Raw genomic sequence first — 6,000 nt, forward strand, 5'->3', positions numbered from 1 at the left:
TGAGTTTACTCAATCTAGATCGCAACGAGCGGCTCTCTATGATTTTAATCCAGCGAGTCAGTGTAATTAAATTAATGAAAGGTACTTTACCGACATCAGTGTTGGTTTCCTTTATGAACTGATTAAATGACAGTAATGATTCTTTAATTTATAACTGATTATACAGATGATTAACTTCCACGTGCAATATTGTGTTTGAAGTGAAACAATTACGCTAATTAATGAGCTGTTTCATTTCGTATTTAAAAGAGAAAATTAATGTTAGATCACTTTCGAAGTAGTTGTCAAGCAAGCTGATAGTTACTCTGTGGATAAAATGAGTTTGTTAAATTATTTTCACAAGGAAGGTAAAAATGGTGATTCGGAGAAGGTAAATTTGTTTGAAAATGAAGGGATAAAACATAAGACAGATACTCAGTGTGCAGTAGCTATTTCTCCAAAGAGACATAAGCAACAATCTGTGATGGAAAAAAATGTCAAATATGACACTACTAAGAGACAGAAATTTTCAGCCGCATTGGGTTGATTGTCATCCCTGGCTTGAATATACTGACTTCGAAGGAAAGATGTTTTACATTTACTGCAAACAATATACAAAACTGGCACACTCTTAGTAAATACTCCACCTTGCCTCAGTCAATTATGCTAACTATTAGAAATCATGTTTGTAATAAACCCATCCACTGCTGGGTGTGAACGAGGATTTTGTTCAATGAACTTAATCAAGACTTCTTTAAGGAATTCCTTAAACCAAGAAAGTTTACAAATGCTAATGAACATTTCTGCAAATGGACCAGAGTTTGAGGACTTTAACCCAGACACAGCTGTCAACTGCTGGCTTAGTGCTGGTGCATTTGGCAGACATATACATGGACATATTTTCAAATCCATCAGCTAAAAACATATATATATGAACCTGAAGAAGCCAAATGTATAACAACCAATGTTTCTGAAAAGTTAAATTCTTTTAAAAAATTATTATGTATATTATTTTGTTTCTTTCTTTCTATGGATTAGGTATATACGTCTCATCAAATCTAGGCAAGTGATTACCATTTTGGAAGCCATGAAAAGTAAGGTGGGACTAGTGAATTTTCTGAAACCACTTGTCCTGGACTAGTGGTTAAAAAATAAATTTTCTCAGCCCTGCTGTGGTTCAAGTCCTACTTGGTCAACAGGACACAAATTGTATCTGCAAATGGAATACACTCCAGCCCAGTTGATCTATGTTGTGGTGTTCCACAGGGGTCTGTTCTTGGACCTGTTCTCTTCATTCTATACACTCAGTCGCTCTCAAGTGTCATAGATCATCCAGTGTCTCACCAATTGTACGCTGATGACACCCAAATATACAAATCTAGCCACCCAACTGAAGTTGATGCTACCATCCAAGGTGTAGAGAGGTGCATTTCTGATGTGAAATCATGGATGACTTGTAACAAGCTGCAGATGAATGATGATAAAACTGAGGCCATTCTGATCACAACACAAAGACTTTCTCATTCACATCCTTTACCTCAAACAATAAATATCAGCAACGCCAACATTAAATTCACACAATCAGTACGAAACCTAGGTGTTACTCTGGACAGTACTCTCACACTGCACCAACATGTCATGAACATATGCAAGGCTGCATATCTTGAGTTGAGATGCATCAGCTCAATTCACAAATATCTTTCAGCTGATGCCACTAAAACACTTGTGTGTTCATTAGTACTTTCAAGACTGGACTATTGTAACTCAATTCTGTCTGGTTTATCTCAATATCTACTCCAGAAACTTCAAAACACAGCTGCTCGGATCATACTTAGAGTACCACGATCACAGCACACCTCCCTGCTGCTCTGTACCCTACACTGGCTATCCATTCGATCCAGAATCAAACACAAAATTTGTTCTCTGTGCTATATTTCACTGTTGGACTCTAGTCCAACATACCTATCTGACCTCACCCATGTGTACACACCAGCAAGATACTTATGCTCCTCTTCTGACGATCGTATACTCATTATTCCCACTATGAAAACAAGGTCATATGGATAGCATTCTTTTGTATACCAGGGCCCAGCAACGTGGAATGAATTGCCCACTGAACTTAGACACAAAGACAGTGATCACATTCAAGAGGGCTCTCAAAACTCACTTATTTCGACTGCAAGAACAAACTTAAAGACCTAATAATGTTTCTTACCTGAAATATTCTCAGCATGTTTTTTATTTTTTTAATGTTTTTCTAATTTCATGTCTGTTTTTGTAATAATATTATTATGTTTTTTATCTTATAGGTGTTGTCTAATGTTGTAAAGCGCTTAGAGCTTCTAAAGACTAGGCGCTATACAAAGTCCTCATTATTATTATTATTAATAACTTAATCCTTCAATATACCACTTCAAAATTCAAACCTTTTATGATCTAGCAGTGACCAAACGTTTTATGTCACTCAGACATATTAGTTATTACAAATTTGTAGGGCAATAACAATGTACACTATGTACTAGAATTTTTCCGATTGTTAGTATATAGGAAAATTTTATAACTTGTTTTGATTTGACCCAACTGCACAGGTGGCTAACACATTATTGACATTTTTATTGTCCATTAGTAAGTATAACTAGACTAAATCTGACTTAGTATGGGCTGGCGTTATTGGGAGTGCACGACATCCATGGCTGGCTTGCTGAGTTCCTTGCCCTCTTGCCTCTCTTGGACATCGTATAACGGCAGAGACGTGGAACAATTTCCACCCGCCTAAAGCTAGGTGTCCCGATGTGACGTCACTGTTGCGACCAATCGCAACAGGCATTACATACTGCTTGGGTCGACACCTAGTACAGTCAATAACGGATTGTGTCGGGTCCATTCCCACTCATGAAAGCCCTTCATTCAGGTCTTTAGGGACATACAGTCCTACGACCTGATGGCTAAATTAGCTGTGCTCCTTGAGCACATAAACGCCTGTGGGATGTGGCACTAATTCCTTCCCCCAGGAACATTTAACATCCCGCTATGCATAAATAATCCCGTCGCACATGCCCTTTTGTTTGTTGACACCTCTTAGCTCCATCCCAGCATATATGGCTGGTTAGAACTTAGAAGTGACACCCTGTTTTTCAAAAAAAAAATTTATGGTGCGGGTTTTCCCTGTCCTCCCGGTAATATACTGGTTTTGATGAATGAAAACAATAATGTGGTATAAATTTAGCAGGGTTGATATATGTTTTATCCATCAAATGACCTTCTTTAACCATATAACTACCCGATGTACTATCATAGCCCATGTAAGAGCTTACATTAGGCCCGAGTTCCACCTTGGTAGTTTAGATTTAGGGTTGTACTGCTACTCCTGTAGCCCTTTTGGGCGCACGCGACGTAAATCGAGTAATCAAATTCCAAATTGTGGTGGGGGAGATAACCTGCGCGATGCATGCTGTCCACTTCCGGTTTAGACGTAAAATTACGTATGTGAAGCCAAAGACTGGACATTCTATACAAAATACACGTACAGAATATTGATGAAACCAACTGTTTGTGGTCAATTCTACGTCCATAACATATGCCAGTGTCTAGATGTTGATATGGAAGAAAATGTTTTTGTTTTCCCCCATCAACATGAACGCTCATGCAGACAACGACCCTCTGTTGCATACATTAGAGTAATAATTTACACTACTGGATCAACAATACTTATTCATGCGATACAGTAAAGACACATGGAATAAAACATACCTTGTGCTTATCAGCTTTCAAGTTTTTATCTCTTTAAATCCAAGGAATATGTATCAAAATTTGGGATAGCGTCTCGCCGGATAATATTGATCCGTGCGCTAATTAAGGCGCATGTTCCTAACCCATGATTTCCGGTTCCGATTTAGCGGGAAGGCAAACAGTGCTCAAAATTAGTTAGGTTTACAATAAACTAATATCCTCTTCGAGAATGCATTCCAGCTTACAACATCTAAAAATATACATTGTCAGAACTATACTTTTAAGATTGATTTTAAATATTGTATACTCGGTTTTAATGTGAACATTGTTTATTATATCCTTTTAAAGTTGAGCACATTTTGAGTGACAACTTTTTCAAAGTCCAGTGATAGTCATCTAATGAAACTCGGTATTTTCACTAGGGGCTTGGAAGGGGAGGGGGCCATCCTTGGGTTTTATATCATCTTGCATACGTTTCTTGGGTATTATGCACGCTTTGAGTAAATAGACTTTTGCTGTAGCGCCCTTTCGAGGAAAGTCGAGGCCCTTTCTAAATTTTTAACCCCCCCCCCCTTCCCCGATCCCCCACTTGAACTGATCCGGCCCTGTTTATGTGTATGAAAACGAAGCAGCTGATTAACTTTAATAGAATTAAGAAAATATATAGACACTGACATTTCTTTTATAAAATATTTTCAGTCGAACTTACATAACATAATGAGAAACATCAGCCTCTTTGAGCTGTTTCACCCACTATAAACAATAAATTATTAACTTACGTCATCGGACATAGATACATACATACATACATACATACATACATTTGTTATATAACTAGTTACATAAAAATCATAATCGTGTTACTTGCCCACTATCCCAGATATATTCTATTAAAAAATTAAAAACGAAAAATCAATTTCATTGAATATATCTTACTCTGTTTTACTCTACAGTTACAAGTAGTTTTAATATATATAGTGGCACTTGCCCCCTGGCGTCTGGAGTTATTTCTTATTTATCATTTATTTATTTATAGCTGTTCATAGTATTACACCTCACCTTAGTGTAACGGTTTAATTCTTAACAAAACATGTTTAAGAAGGAGGAACGCTGACAAGTGACACAAAAACTGTTCTTTGTGGTAGAGTATGGGCGCCACTAATAACATTGCCGCCAGGAGCCTCGAACCCTCTAACCCACTGAAAATATAAATGTGTAATTTTATGTATATTTAATTTGAATTATTTGTTAGGTTTTTTCTTTCCATGATTATATGGTATGTAAAATTGTATTTTGGACTTGACCTAGTCCAAAATCAAGTACATTAGCTACCTGACCAGTAACTTTTAGTTTGGTAAACAAATAATATATAGTTAATATTTCCATATGAGTATGGTTTCAATATTAAGATCATTAGCAATAACTTGTTGTACCTGATATTTATCACATTCTTTTTATTATTTTAGTAACATATTTTATCTGTTTACAGTTTAGAATTTTATAGAAATGAACTTTGAACCTACCTCTTGGCTCTTCTTTTGTATCGTATTAGTTTTATATAATCTTATTCACTTGAAAAATTATTCATTCTTGCTTTAACATCTATATGCAGAATCAATCGTATTGGTGTGTTGAGGTTTTATTTTTGGTAAAATTAATTATTCAGAATATTTTCTACTGGAAATACCAAAGTGCTCATCTATAATATTCTTGGACAGGAACATGAATTCGGAGTTATAGTGAATTTAGACAAGGACATATTGGATTATATTATTTTGATTAATTGGAAGATAATCAGTACATCATCCCACTTCAGGCTATTGGTACATAAAACACTCAAGAATACAGACACATCGATGCCTTCAGCGCTGGATCTTACTTAGATTACCATTATGATTTAATTAGAACTTTATTCATTAGGTCTGGTGATGGAACTTTTTAGACTTTTGGGGATTTAATTCGTAATACTCTTTAGTTCTTTTTAAATTTTCACTTTGTGTTCTAGGGAAATAAATTATTTAAGTTTTAAAAACTTGGTTTTCGTTTTCTATTACTTTATTTAAAACCATAGAGTCGTAGTTGTAATGACTGACCAATGCACCATTTTACGATAAGGTTGTATCGAGGTCTACACGAACGAATTGAGAAGACACTTTTCCTGCATTTCTGGAACTACACACACGATCTCTTTGCAAATGCCTACTTGTTCTACAAGAAGTTCTGCTTATCTCCGTTGTTTGAGTCTTTCCGATCGTCTAATGTTTTTTTTTTTTTTCATATTAATTTTCGTTA

At 35.9% G+C, this 6,000-nt stretch overlaps 1 protein-coding gene across 3 annotated transcripts in view; it reads right to left on the reverse strand.

Annotated features, from left to right (window-relative positions):
• The window catches only part of LOC149789282 (peregrin-like), a 171,828-nt gene extending 168,000 nt beyond the window's left edge, over positions 1 to 3,828 (reverse strand). For all 3 annotated transcript variants that reach the window (XM_089975473.1, XM_089975471.1, XM_089975474.1), the window contains exon 1: positions 3,730 to 3,828. The gene's annotated coding sequence lies outside the window, so the exon portion shown is untranslated. The remainder of the gene's footprint in view (positions 1 to 3,729) is intronic.
• Between the last annotated feature and the right edge of the window lie 2,172 nt (positions 3,829 to 6,000).

This window comes from Sinohyriopsis cumingii, chromosome 11 (assembly GCF_028554795.1).
Source record: "Sinohyriopsis cumingii isolate HCF-2022 chromosome 11, ASM2855479v2, whole genome shotgun sequence".
Taxonomy (NCBI): Eukaryota; Metazoa; Mollusca; class Bivalvia; order Unionida; family Unionidae; genus Sinohyriopsis; species Sinohyriopsis cumingii.